This window comes from Mesoplodon bidens (genome assembly GCF_964165515.1).
Source record: "Mesoplodon bidens genome assembly, chromosome: 13".
Lineage (NCBI taxonomy): Eukaryota > Metazoa > Chordata > Mammalia > Artiodactyla > Ziphiidae > Mesoplodon > Mesoplodon bidens.
The window spans coordinates 61,404,059-61,419,643 of NC_138169.1; the positions used below are offsets into that span (position 1 = coordinate 61,404,059).

Sequence of the window (15,585 nt, forward strand, 5' to 3'; positions counted from 1 at the left end):
AGCCCTGACCTGTCATTTCCCTGCATAAAGGTGGGGGTGGGGGGAACCTGACTGAAAGGCACTGTGGGCCTCCTGCCTCTGCTGGAACCTACTGCTGTGTCTCTTTTCACATCCACTGGGGATGGGATTTGCCCACTAATCTCTAAACTGAAGTGCTGGTGGCAGTATACTAGGAAGAGCTCATTCCTTGTCAGTTGCTGGGAGAATTTCCTTGCTAACCTGCCCACCCACATAAACCTTCCTTGCCATGGAAGCCTCACACTTCTGCATAAATATCCCTTTGTCCGTGTCCACACATCACACAGATGATAAAAGACTCCTGTAGAACAGAGTAGTTATTTACTAGGAAAAAGGTAGAAACTCCTTTCTTAGGAGCTGCAGAAGCTAAAAGGATTCCTCGTGCTGTCCCTGCCCCCAGACAGTACAAACCCTCTGGCCAAAGCCTGGTTTAAAGGACTGATCACCCCTGATAAGCTTTGGGTGCACTATTTCACCTCTGTTTATGATGTGTATCCCTTGTTTGTCTTCTCCCTTCATGTGGTGTCCATAATTAGTGAAGGTGAAGGCAGTCTATTCATAAGGATTTAGAGACATTTTCTAGGCCAGCAGATTTCAAAAAGAAATATGTTTTGATAATGGCCATTCTGACTGGCTTGAGGTGATACCTCATTGTAGTTTTGATCTGCGTTTCTCTAATAATTAGTGATGTTGAGCATCTTTTCATGTGCCTCTTGGCCATCTGTATGTCTTCCTTGGTGAAATGTCTATTTAGGTCCTCCGCCAATTTTTTAACTGGATTGTTTGTTTTTTTGATATTGAGCTCCATGAGCTGTTTGTATATTTTGGAGATTAATCTTTTGTCTGTTGTTTCATTTGCAAATATTTTCTCCCATTCTGAGGGTTGTCTTTTTGTCTTGTTTATGGTTTCCTTTTTAGAGGGTTGGGATAGGGAGGGTGGGAGGGAGGGTCAAGAGGGAGCAGATATGGGGACATGTGTATGCATATGGCTGATTCACTTTGGTGTACAACAGAAACTAACACAGTATTGTGAAGCAATTGTACTCCAATAAAGATCTATTAAGAAAGGAAGGAAGGAAGGAAGGAAGGAAGGAAGGAAGGAAGGAAGGAAGGAAGGAAGAAAGAAAGAGAAAGAAAGAAAGAAAGAAAGAAAGAAAGAAAGAAAGAAAGAAAGAAAGAAAGAGAGAGAGAGAGAAAGAAAGAAAGAAAAGAAAGAAAGAAAAATGATTATGAGTTAGAAGCTACTTAAATATTGCTCCAAATCACCCCCAGCTTTGAGTTGCTGTCATGGTAGATGATCTCCTTGGTTAATGAAGAGACCAATTAGCAGTCATGTTTCCTGCACTTGCTAAGGTGATTAATGGCCCACACTTCATGTCTGCCCAAGTGGATGTGCTCTTCTGGGTTTCCCTATTTCTGATCAGCAGACTTTGTTGAAGGTGTTTGTTTTTTGTGCAAAGCCTAAATTAAGCCCACATGGACAGGAGTTGCTAAAAGATTAAACTTTAACATGAGAAGTGCTGTTGCTTTCTCTTTCAGTGTGGTGAAATTTATCCATAGAACCAGAACTATCCATGACAGAAGGCATTCTTATTTCTATTTTCTTGGCATTGTTTAGCTAGAAAACAATGGTGGTATGTTATTGCTGAGAACCTACAAGCAAGAATCGTAAGTTAACAGACCTGAGAAACAAGGTCTCAGAAGCTAAAACCAGCCATTGTTGCCATTAGGGTTCTCAGCAGTCTTATTGGGACGTCTGCATGTCTGGACCGTATTACAGCTGGGTTCTGGTTGAATTTTGCCAGCTAGGGGTTCCTCCGGTCACTGTGTCTCTGAGGGCAGCCACACTCTAGCCATACAAAATTCCTTGTGTTTGCATTCACAAGGTGGTCGTTACTTCATTTAAAATTCTCCCTCCCCTTCCCCAGCCTCTTACTTGTTTTGCAGCCATCCACAGAAAGCTGGATTCAGCCTAGGAACTGAGTACTGCGCCCAGCTCTGTTACGACCTTAGGCATGTTATCCTATCTCTCTGGGGTACTATCTGCCAATTTGTAACTCAAAGAGTTGGGCCAGACCTCTTTTGTATGGCATGTTTCAATTCTTAAAGCCATCTCACATGTATTTCTTATAACATCCTTCGTGCAATCTTAGAAGAGAAATATTTTCATTCCCATTTTATGGATCAGGACACTGAGGCTCAGAGATCAGGTGACCTGTCCAAGTTCAGAAAGCTGTCACTTTTTATTCTAAGCCCAGGGCTTTGCCCACTGCATTGCAACTCAACTGCATGTCACCCAACTAGTTAAGGCCAAGTCTAGAACACAGGTCCTGGTCCCCAGCCCAGTGTCCCTATATCTTACCACCACCCTTCCTCTCAGAATCCCATCTATCCTCTGATTACATGCTTTCCCCTAGGGCATCTGCACAGTGATTATGTGATAAGTGCAGAAGAGAGTAATTAAGACAAAAAGGCATCCCTTTATTCAGTTCCCAACCAATGAAGGAGGATTTCTTATGGCCTAAACTTTTCTAAATATCAGCCTGGAAATATTGATATATACATTGACAGGGTTTCCACTTCTGTCCTTACTGAAATCCAGTTCCCTGAGTTATTAATGCCACTGCTTTGTGCTTATTTTTGTGTTGTATGAGGTTTTTCTTTTTTTTTTTCTGAACATTTTCATGAATCTTAATTGTTAGTGGCTTCTGTGTCTATATGAGTTATGCCTACACATCTTGTTGAATACCTTATTGGAACAGACCAGATTCCTTATCATTCCCTTTCCTTCCAAACCTTGGCCTCTCCTTGCCTATATCCTAAACGTCCCCTCTATTCCTGAATCCCTAAAGCATGAGGAAAAAAATGTCCTTAGGAGCACTTGGAACCCAATGCATTCACCTTAATATTATACGCTCCAAAGAGTGCCAAGTCCCATTAAAAGCTGGGAGACAGATGGGATGAGGCTGAGGTTACTGGAGGCATTAAGATCTTTCAGAGTATCTGAGTCGAGGTGTCTGTTCAGCTGGATGGTACTGAAGGTCATGATTAGAAATAAGCATCTTCCTTTCCATACCTTCTCTTCCTCGACCTCTTCCTTCTCCATTTTGGGTTCATTTCCATAGCATCTTAATGTCCAATTTCACATGAGCTAGTCTTCTCCAAAATAGATACGGCATAAATACAGATATCATTCTTTACCCTGTCGAGGACCAGATTTAGGAGTGGAGTGAAAAGAGGACTTTGAGCGCTCCCTCGGATCAGAACCGATGAAAGGCACCGTATAAATGGAAGTCATTACCATTATGGAGAGAGGAATTAGAGACCCCATTTAGCAATAGCAGCAGTTGCACACTCCATTTCCTCGTTCCTGCCTGGAAAGTCATTCATCCTCCATCCCCCTGCCCCAGCAGATGGGTGCATTGTCTTGTTAGCCCCCTTTCAACATACCTAGATCTAAGAAATTCCACAGACTCTTGCCTTTTTCCTGTATTTTACTCCTTCTGTCCTACTGCTTCTTTGGTTTCAAAAGGCAGTGACTCTTTTGACCTATTTTCTAAATGCACACCATCTGGTAAATCTTCATTTATAAAAATGCTTGCTTGGGGCCAGATAATGGATAAATAGTGGGAAGGTGTCATCCACAGACTCTCAGAGTTGGGAGAAGCCTTATTGGCCCTCATTTGTGCTGCTCTCCCACCAGGCACCAGCATCTCACGCACCCTGACATGCAGCAGATTCCAAGAGAGCAAACCTGTCCAAGGGTGACAATACATAGTCAGAATGATGCTGTATGCTCTCAGAGCCACGTTCTCATGAGGCGGTGGAAGAGGTCTCTAGTGTGAATGATGTTCTTCCTGTTCCAACCTCTTGGAAACAATGTTTGCATACTTTGACCTAAAATTATGCCAGGAACTTCAGGCATTTTGACCACTGCTGTCCAGGCTCCCATCAGAAGTTGGAGAAACACTGAGAAGTGTAAGTTTATACCTGTTACCTCTGAGTCCAATGCCATTCTTAGTCAAAGTTGCCATCCTGAGTTCCCAATGTCAAGTACTTTCCTCATGATGAATGGATGCTGAGAATTCATTCTTAGCTCACCTCTCAGATATCAGAGTCCTGCCATGTATGTAGCTGGATTCCCTTGAGCCTGGCTGACTCCACCTCTCCTGTGGCTCTATCTTACCCTATGCCAGCTCCTCTTATCGGCACTGTGGGCATTTTGGGAGGCAGTCTCTGTTGTCACTCACAGGCAGGAAATGGATGCCCAAGCCAAAAATAATACAAAAGTCTCCTCAAAGCAGTCATCCAGATGAGGGAATTAACCACATGGACAAAATGTCATGAAAACCATACAAAAGAAACATGTGTGAGGAAAGTTTTCTAAAACTGGAATAGAAGGAAGAAGAGGACTCCTGGGAGGAGAAAGTTAAAACCAGGAAAGAAGGAAGAGTAAAAAATGGAAAGCTGATGAAGTGTGGTTTGTTTAAACTTAATCCAAGTTGAATTCTGGGTCATCCTGTAGGAGGAAGTGAAAGATTAATTAGCGAATGGTTGCTGTGTGGTTTAGCAGGATTATGAGTACCTGCCCCAGTCTTGTCTCCTATGCTAACCAGCTGAAAGACCTCTTTATATTTTTGACTCTCAGTTTTCCCAAGTGATATGAGGACAATAAATGTTCTGACCAGACATGATAGTCTAGGATTCTCAAATTTATACAATGGAATTTGAATACACACACACACACACACACACACACACACACCCCTAGATTGTGCAGTTAAAGAGAAAACGCTGAAGTTATGTCCAAGTTGGCCAATTAATTAGCTATTCAGTGAAGTTTCAAAACAGATTCCTCTGGTCCGTGTCTTAATCTGTGTGACACCCCATTTACCTTTGGCTCAAGTGACTTCACTTAGCCATTTAATCTCACCTTCCCAAAAGATGGAACCTCATAGGATCCACCAACAAATTAGCTTGCTCTTTGTGCAGGCTGAAACCACAGTTCATCACCTTAGAAACAAATAAGTTAGAGCACTAATATGACCAATTGTATAGGAGCAGATAGAGCAAACTTGCATTTATATTCACGCTCAGAAGTAAAAGAATCTTAATAATGTAATACAAACACCTCATTTTGCTTAGGTGTTTGAGCATACTGGGACTTAGGAAGTTCAAGTGACCCATCCAATGATACATATCTAATTGGTAGAAGAACTCAGACTGGGAAGAGTAACATAAGGCAGGGGGAAAGGGAAAGGGAGAGAGAGAGAGAGAATAAAAGAAAAAAAAAACAGAAAGGTGAATTGTGGGAGAGATGTTAAGCTATATGTTTTCTTTTGCTGTGAGCTGTTGTAAAAGGTAAGCATCTCTTTGACAATAATTTGGCTTCCAGGCTATCTCTGGGGACCCATGTTTGGGACTGGAAGTGATCTTTGTGGGCTCTGATGGAAGTCATTTTTTTTCCTTTCCTGTCTTAACAATTGCACATACTTATTATATCGAGCCTCCCACAGTTCCTCCTAAGGTTTCCTTTTGGAATTAATCAAATTAAATGTGGTGACCCATAACTTTCTGACAATGAAAAAAACAAACAAACAAATAAACAGCATCCCTTTTGCTACGTTGAACCAGAAACCCAGCAATCTGCCTTTGGAGCATGAAGTCTCCAGGTCATTTATCTTCCCACAGTTGGCAAACATTCCCCCGTCCTGTTGGAAGTTTTTATATATACTTCTGTGGCTTTGGAGAATTATGAAGATTCATGTGTGGGTGCAGAGAAGTCACAATTTTGACAGACTTGGCTTTGATACAACATGGAGCCTTTCTTGGCCAGAGAAATCAGTAAAGCATGGCTTCCAAAGGCTAGCCTGTCACTGGGCAGAGATAACGGATGGTGCCTTTGAAAGGACCCTCCAGAAAACCATCTCTTCACTCTATAAACAAACAAGCAACAGGACTGAATACTTGTTAGGACTGTGAACTATGCTTGTGCCAGTATAGCGCTTCACACTGAATTCAAGGGGAACTGACAAAAACAAGAGAAAAAAATTTTTAAATGATTTATTTAGTGTCTAGTATATGCATGGCTTGGTGAAGTCCTGGGGGAGTCCTTAAGTAACTCAATGCTTTTGCTGTCAGAGGTTACAATCCAGAAGGCTCTCCTGTATAATTTAGGGGAGGAAAACGGATGCAACTCATAAGGCAGACTGTAACGGCAATCAGAAAGTCCTAGAGAAGAGACCGGGCTGTCAACAGAGAAGAACATGCTGGGCTGTCCAAGTGAGGGTGAGCCACCACCACGTTTTCAGTGGGGGTGGAGAGGTGGGACCAGGAAATGCTTCTGTTTGGTAGTTACCATTCAAGATAGGTCTTAAAGGATGGAAGAGTCAGAGAATGGAGGTGGTGAGGTGGTGTTGGGAGGAAGTGGAGGCAAGCACCGAGTAGGAAGGAAGCTATGTAAACAAAGGTATATTTAGGTGAAAATACCGAAGAAACATTTGGGAAATGGTGTTTCGTCTACTTTTATTGAGGTTAGGATCTGTAGTTGGGGAATCCTGGTAGATAAGGTTGGAAAAGAATGTTGTGCTGGAGTTTAAAGGTTTTTCTCCACACTCTGGGACTTGTGCTTAATTAAGTAGACAGTGGGCAGCCTTTCATTATTCAGAGGAAAGTCATGAAATGACCAAATTATAATTTGTCTTCTTCCCCTGACTGCTCCCTCCCTCTAGCCTGGGTTGGGCAAACTTATCCCATCTTTGAATTTTTCACATGATATTGTAATTATCCCTTTCTTATTTAAATTGTACCCACTACCCTGCCCTTCCTCCCCCAGACCACCCCCTAGATTATAAGCATCATAAAAGCATCATTACCTACTCAGGTGCTCAAGCAAAAAACTAATAGAGTAATTCCTGACTCATCTCTTTACCTCTTTAGCTAAAGTCAAAGATGGTTCCAATACGTTGGCCTCAGGCAACTGGAAGACTGGTGGCACATGAACAGAATTATAGAAATCCAAGAGAGAATCTGGTTGGTGTGTGAGGAGATGAGTTGTTGAGGCAGCAGTTGGCAGCACTGTACAGAGCTAGAGCTAGAGGTTTACCAAAGGGGACAATTGTGGAGAATGAAGGAAAGAGGGTGGATGGGGGGGACCCCTGTGGCTCACCTTAAAGAGAGAGGCAGAATAAGAGGGGGTCAGGCAGATACAGAGAAGAAATGACAGAAGTGTTGGAGAAGAACCAAGGACTCAAGGAAGAATGGATTTCAGAAGAATGGGGTAGCCACTAGGGCCCAAGCTGCAGAGTTCATAGAAGATGAGGTTAGATGAGAATATGTATGAACATACTGGTGGCTCTGGAGACAACAGACGAGTTAACAGTTACGTGTTTAGTGCCTCATATGGTTAAGGGGTGATGGGCTATGTGCCAAATTCAGATGGCAAAGAGGTAATGAATAAGTGGGTGATGAGAAAACAGGGGCTGCAGGTGCAGCAAGCAAAACTTGTTTGTGGTTCTAGCAGTGCTCCAGCTTCTTAGAAGGCTTTGTTCTGTAGTCAGCCCTTGATGGGAAGTGACACACTCATTCTTAACAGGCCTTCAGTCTAAGGTCCCCCAATTCGCGGAGCATAAAAACAATGCCAGACCCCTTTATCCTATGTCATTCTGCCTCCCTACGAAGGCCACATATAGAAAAGGTGAGTATTTAGAAAGAAGTCAGTGATTCCAGGCAGGCTCCACCTTTCCCGTCCCACAGATGCACAGGTGCTTAGTTTTTGGTCATGGTCATGGCTGTTTGATAACTTCTGAAAACTCTTTGTGGTACCATGGGTATTAGCTGTGCTGCTGTGAGTGTGTGGAGGAACAGCTCAGGTTATCACAAGTTCTGGTAAATGGATCTTTTATTGAATGTTTACTGTGTGCAAAATATTATAGACTAAAGCTTAATTGTTGATCTTTCAGAGGTCTTTACTACTTTGTGGAATAAAATATATATGCTGTTTCATAAAGAGCTTACATTCTTCAAAATGATTGGGAGCTCTTCAGTTACTTAACATGTAACGTAGTTCCAAGATATAACAAATAGAGAGACCAGAACAAATGAAAAGCAAGGAAGGGCCCCTGACCTTAATTTCCTTATACTATACTGCAAAGAGACTTAAGTTAGCATATATAAAACAACCAGAGAATAAATGCAGACCAAATTTAATCTGTGCGAACTCAGTGGCCGACAATGGGAGCCCTAGTGATCCAGGATCAGAAAGGAGGACAGTGTTTAGTGAAAAATGAATCCTGGACTTGAACCTTGGAGAGTGGATGCATAGTGATTGAGTGAGGCACCAGATGAGCTAAGACCTGGAGGTGGGTGTGTCAGGGGGGGCGGTACGGGAAGGCACCTAGCTAGACTGAAGTTAGCAGTTGAGTGGGGATGGACTTTTAAGAGGGTATAGTTGCCATGCAGAGAATGTGGAACTGCATCCCGGAGGGATGGAAGACATACTGGTGTTAAAGGGTGCTGGGTATGAAGGGTGGTGAGCCTGGTGCTAGGTGCTGGGTGAAATGATGAAGTACCAGGAAACATGCCTCCCTCAAAGACTTTGTAAAGCCATCAGGAGACAAGAGGTAGATATATACACATATGGAAAGCAATTAGAGAGAATAATGAGAGACTAACCATTAATGACTAGAAATAAACACCCATTCTACAGGAAAAAGGACCCATGAAATAAATTTCAGAGTAGTAAGTTGCATACTATAAAAGCAAGTTGATACGAGTGTTTGCCCTATTACATAAGGATTTAGAACAAGTTGGATAAAAAGGAGGCATTAAGAGGGAGATCAACAGAGTAGAGCGAGCAAGTCCCAAGAGCTGCCTCGGCTTGGAGTTTCCCATTCTTCTCTGAAGGGCTTGGGGAGCTTGAGAAGGTGGGCATGAGTGTGTCGGGTGGGTGGGCTCCCATGTTGATGGAGGATCTGAAGACACAGAGAGATAAAAAGCTTCCCCTGAGGCTACATCCCAGTTACCCCTTACCTCTGAACAGGGCATTCTGCTTTTCAAAGCACATTTCCTGACTTTTATTTGATCTTCAGACTCCACTGAGATTTGCAGATAGGTGTTCTTCTCCCACTTGACAGGCAAGGAAATCAAAACCCAGAGGGTTTAAGTCTTTGTCCAATGTTGCTGAACCAGTTTTGTGCAGAGAAAGTGCTAGGTTCCAGTTTTTCTGACTTTTCCCATCACCTCCTTTTTTCCCCACTGTATTTCCGAAGTCTTTGACAAGGTCAGTAGTATATCTCAGCTTCTGAGTTATGCCTCAAGAACCCTTGCCAGTGAGTTAAATATTAAAATTAAAATTAAATATTGCCCAGAATAAGGAACTAGCTAATAAGCAATTTGATCTCCACTACAGTTAGTTTTTTATATAAAGGGAGCTCTTTGGAGCCAGGGCTGGCCAAGCCCAGGGTGTGAGGCCAATTCTGTGTGCAGAGCCATCACCTCATCTGGTGAACAGAGACCCTGATGGAGGGTGTCCATTCTGAAAAATCACAAAGGAGATGCAAAGGGAGAGCAAGAACCGTCTTATTCACTAAGTCACAAAACACTAAACCTAATATTTAAAACTTCGTTATTTCTTAAAGAAAAGTTTGAGGGGTTTTACACACCTAGTAGTAAACATACAAAATTTGCATCTTGGGAGTGACATAGGATAAAAATAAAAACAGACCAGAGCAAATCACTAAGGAAACCATGGGTTTAGAGCTACATCTAAAAAGTTTGGTAAAGTGTTAGGAGACTTCGTCCCCTTTTGACCGTCCACCAGGAATTGGGATTGGGTAAAAAAACTATGGTTCTGAAGCAGTTTATCATGTCTTATATTCCACGAAAGACCAGTGGACCAAAGAGGTGTGTCTTACAGGATATACTTCTTTGTGCTGTTGGTTATAGTTTTACTTTATTTATTCTAATCATACAATTTAAAAAGTATCTGAAATGTATAAGACATAGTACTGGGCAGTATTACAACTACAGATATGTAAGGGACACCTTGTCGTCTTTCAGTAGGAGTGACATAGTCCTAAAAGTCTGTCCAAATTTCTCCTGGTTTAGTAATGAACCACTTTAGCACTAGACATTATTTTTCTCTTTGAGACCCCAGCAACAGCAATAAAAATGGATTCTCCACCCACTGCATAGAGCAAATGAGTATTTGGAAAAACACTGTTTATTTTATCATCTAAAACAAAACCTGTTAGTGAAGAAAATTTGGAAAATTTAGAAAAACATGTATAAGAAAACATGAAATCACCTACAATCTCACTAAATAGCCATTATGATAAGGTAAATAACACGAGTCCCCAGCTGGTGTTGGTAACTGCTCACCTTGCAACCTGCCTCCGCAGCAGCCCAGGAAACCCAGCCCATGTTCCCCTCCCCTATCATCCCTCTTTCTCCTCTCTTCTCATCGCCACTTCAGCTGCCTGGTGGTTTCAGTTTTCTCTCAAGTCCCTTCCCAGAACTGACCACCATAGTACCATAACCTTTCATTCTGCATTCTGTGTCATTGCCCAAACGGGGGAGTATATTTTTAAAATAAATGCAGCAGCAATTGGGCATGAAAACCATCCAGATTTCCAAACTGTCCTATTTAAGATCTCCATAAGAGTTCACGTTCCAGGACAGCAACCGGGCAGGGGACAAATTAGTCACAGCTGAAGACGTTTGCTAGAACTTTTTCCCAAGAGTTGCCGGGTGTTCAGTGTTTCTCTCAAATCAGAATCTGACAAGGGAGAATGCAATAAATTTTCCAAAGCTTGAGATCCACGACTCCACCCTGAAGTGGAAAATGCAACCAGCCAGTGTCTGTTACAAATACCACCTTCACTTCACACACACACACACACACACACACACACACACACACACACACACACGTCAAGTTATAGCTACTCTCATTGGTCAGTTTTGCTGTCACTCATACTGAGATCACTTAAAGAGAGGGAGCCAGCTATTGATTATAGGTTTGTGACACAAAGAACTACCTGTACTTGCTTATTTTCCTTCCTAATATACCTATGGATATATCTAAGGTGAAGTTGGAAAGCCAATAGTTCCCATTTCAAAAAGCAGCTCCCCTGTTTGTTTTTTCTTCCATTCCTCCTCAACCAGGAAGCCTACATCAGCGTATGCTCTGAGATGGGTATTTGCATAGGTTATTAGGCAAAGGAGAAGAGAAAATCTTCCAGATTTCTTAAGTCGTCACGGACAGTACAAATAAAATTTTATTTTATTAAATAAAATAGCTGAAATAACTTTTCTCAGTTATGTTTTCTCCATTATTTTTCTAGGTCCAATTGATATTAATTATAATTGTTGAAACTCTGTCTCAGTGGTCTGTCTTAGAGAGGAAAAGCTTATTTCTGGGTGTCTTCTTCTGCCGCTGGTGAGGACACTGAGTAATGGCTCCCTCAAGTGATTTTCCCAGTGCAGGATGTCAGCTCTGCCTGCCTATGGAAGCCCCTCAAACCCCAGAAACACTTCGTTCATGTGGGCTGGCCTTCCACCAGGCCAGGGTTGCACCTTCTTGGTCCACAGCAATGCTTCTCTACTTCATTTTTCATATCAGGGATCCTTTTGGCAATAATCAGCCCAGAGCAAAGCTCCTTTGTTTCCATTCCTTACACCCCACCCCTTAGAGATCTAACTAAATAAATATATTAATAATTGAAATGGTAAAAGAAGAATGAAATAGCTTTTCATGGAACATCCATGAAGGTAGCCATAGTGAAATGTGTAACTGATGCCAGATGTAGAAGTATCCATTCCTCTTGCATCAAGTCCAAGATTCTTTATCTGGCTTAAAAGACCCTCTATTATCTACCCGCACAGTCTCACCTTGTTTCCTGATCATTTTCAGCTTATTGACTTGCTGTGAGTTCTTCAAAATCCACCTTACCCTACAGAAAATACCATAATTAGCCTTAAGCTGAATCTCCAGTCACCACATTGCCTCCTTCACATGGAACATCTCTTCAATCTGCCTTCTAAATCTTACCTACTTATTTCCTTAACCATTCTGGCATGTCCTGCTTCTCTGATATAACTAATATCTTCACGTCCATTTCAGCGCTTATTTCTATATGGCCTCGTATTTTTTATCTTTATTTTAGGTAAGAATGTCATGACACACTCAGATAAAATCTGAGCTGTACAGGACACAGTTCACTAGCTTAAGAATAAATTCAGCAACTCCTAAGGCAACATAGTAGATCGTTAAAATGCTAGGGAGTTAAAGCCTCTTGGGTGCAGATTTGGATGCTAAATCCCCACTTACCAGTAGTGTGACCTTGGGCAACTGAACCTTTTTGATCCTCTTTTTCCTCATCTGAAAAATGAGGCTATTAATACCTGGCAGAGTTTTATGAGGGCCAAAGAAAAGTAGAATATACATGAGAGCATCCAGCATACAGCTTACCACATGGTCATTAATAATGTTCATTTCCTTTCACTTCCACTTTGGATAATATATTCAAGCACAGGAAATACAACACAGCAGATTTCTATAGAAGTCTTCTTTAAGCAGCAGGCTTTCTCTCCCAATAATGCTCTTATTGGGGTGAAGTTAAATCTCCCTCTGAACACACATATGCACACAGAGGTGCAGACATCCGCTGTACCACAGTTGTATTTGATGACAAAGATAAGGTGTCAGGATTAGACAGTTATGGTGGATGAATGACAAAATACACATTTCACTCAAAGATAACTGCAAGTTCACTGTACCGGCATCATCAGCAGGACCTGGAAGTCTCTTGAAAGGGGAGGCAGTTTCAACCCTTTGGCATTTGTTCTGCTGCAGCCAGAATCTGTTAGCACTAGTCAGTGGCACCTGTTTTGAAGACCAATTTATCTACTAACCCCAGCCATAAAAATGTAGTGATAAGAGAAATAGTGAAATTTGTATTCATTTTCTATTGTTGCTGTAAAAACTTATCATAGATTTAGCAGCTTGAAACAACACAAGTTTATTATCCCACAGTTTCTGTAGGTCAGAGGTCCAGAAGCCTTAGCTGCTTAAGATCTCATGAGGTTGAAATCAAGGTGCATGCAGGGCTGGAGGTTCTGGACAAGGATGGGCCTCCAGTCTCATTCAGGTTGAGCTCCCATTTAGTTCCTTGTGCTTTTAGCATCGAAGTACCTGCTGGCTGTTAGCCAGGGGCTGCTCTTTCCTCCTAGAAGCTAACAGCATTCATTTTTCTGTTTTCCATGTGGCCCCTCTGGCAGCAGAGGTTCCAATCTCTCTGCTTTCCCTTCTACTGCATCTCTCTGACTCCTGGACACTCCCCTCCCCCATGCTCCAGTGCCTGGGACTTCCTGCTGTTCCCTGAACACAGGTACCCTGTGCTTCCATACCTTCTGACTTTTACACATGCTCTCTCTTCCTTTCAGAACAGCATTCAGAGGGGACAATATTAACATTTGCCTCATGACTGATTACATGTGTTCTTTGTAGATTTCTCCTTGTGATCTGGTAGATGAAGGTCTATCTCGTGGATAATTTTGAAAATGCAGTAAAAAAAATAAAGTCAATTATCAAACCACAAAGTGCTAAGCTGGATGATAAAGAACTCGGAAGAGGGACAGTTCATTTGTAGACTGGAGTCGCACATGGGACACTTCATGGAGGAGGTGGTACCATACCTGGGCCTTGAAGAATAGACTGGATTTACATAAATGGGGAATAGAGAGGAACAGCTTGGGGTTAATATGAATATATATACAGTGTTCTTCAAAAAGCTGTAGCATTTGCTCATGCATTACATATATATTTTTTAAGTCTTGGGAATATAAAAATGATCAAGAAAGATAAGGCTTCTGTATCTATGGAGTTTACAGTCTACTAACTGATGCAGAAGAGAAAAAGAGCAAATAAAATAATTAAATAAAACAAAGTGTGATACGTTTTGGGAGAAAAAAATGTGAGTAGTGGGGGCATGGTCTGCTTAATTGGCTATCTGTGTGGAGGATTAGGGGGGTGGCCTTGTCAGAGAGCTTCCTGTCGAGTGGTAGATTTCAGTCGGGTTCTACCAGCAAGAGGGGACCACTGGGATCAAAGAAATGGCACGGTGACCACTGTCTTCCACAGATTAGTATGGCCGTGATATTACTTACCTTGATCATTTAAGCAGTTCTGGGCCATCTTGCAATTCTGTGACATGTCTGAATGGCTTAACAAACCCCTTTTTCATAAGTAGGTAGCAGTGGCTTTTCCTCTAATCCCTGCCTGAGCCATTGAGTTATAATGACTTGCTCTGAGCGTGACCTGACAGCTAACCAACCACCAAACCTCAGTCTGTAATTCAGGTGTAGCTCTCATGCTAGGAGGAGGTGGCTTGGAACATGTATTAAATCAAAATATTTCTCACTCTTAGTTTCTTTTCACAGTTCAGAATCTGTGTTCAATTCCATGCGGAAAGGAAAATAACTCCCTTGCTTGGATTTCTTGCTGACATTTCTCTTTGGTGGGGATCAGGAGTGGGGGGACACTCTGAACACTTGCTGGTCCTCGTAGTACAGCTCTGTGGCATGTTCATAAAATACCAACCGCTGAAATTCTAATAATCACCAAAACATATGCTTTCTGCTTATATCCACTAACATTCTTTCTCTCATTAAAAAATAGAAAGTTCAGAAATTGAATTAGAAAGCTAAACTCAATATCTTTACATTCTTTTGGTTTCTAGGAAAAAAAAAAAAAAAAGCTACAGCTTTTCTGATTTCCCTTCAGTTAAATATTACTCCTGAATGGGCAAAATTATACAAAAAGTGTGAAGAGTTGAGACTCTGACATGAGGGGAGGTTTTATATTTCCTCACTATTAAAGAAGAAGAAGAAGAAACCCTCAGTTTTGTCTAATCTTGCGGAACGCAGTGCCCCGTCCAACCCACAAACTCTTGGCAGCATCATGGTGCTACACAGAATGTTCTTTTACGCTTTCTCCCTCCTCCCAAACCTTTCCTGTGAAGTTATAAATGTCAGCATTTAGAGACTGTTTTATTCAAATAAAATACGGACTTTAGGTTGGGTCCTTGCACGTTGTTTCTGCTGGCTGTGCACTAGAGGGGTGGTCCCAAGAAAAGCAGGCACATTTTAGCTGGCTGGGGCCTGGGTTTGACTTTATTTGTAAAATCTCATTTGCCCCTCCTACACCAACTATCTGCCTTGTGAAACTGGGATTTAGAAGCCCTATGCCCAGAGGAAATTTTACCGGACCCCTGGAAACACCCTCCTGATTGGAAGATGAAGTTACGCTGAAGGTCACTCCACCAGGCCTTGCACTTCCTCATCTTCTGTTTACACCTGACCTCCTGACTCTGCCTGTATAGTGCTCCCTTTCGACATTGCTATAACAGCTGATCAGCTGTGACCTCAGGGGTAGCTGCACCTGGAGAAATCCCAAATAATGTCCACTGACGGTCAAATAGGCAAGCAAATGCTCTGAAGCTGCTGCTGCCTTTGAGTCAAGGAATCCTATCTCCGGATCTGGTTATTTTGCACACTTGGGGATAG

At 42.1% G+C, this 15,585-nt stretch overlaps 1 protein-coding gene across 3 annotated transcripts in view; it reads left to right on the forward strand.

Annotated features, from left to right (window-relative positions):
• Positions 1 to 15,585, forward strand: part of SETBP1 (SET binding protein 1) — a 375,817-nt gene that overhangs the window by 263,698 nt on the left and 96,534 nt on the right. The gene's annotated exons all lie outside the window — the stretch shown is intronic.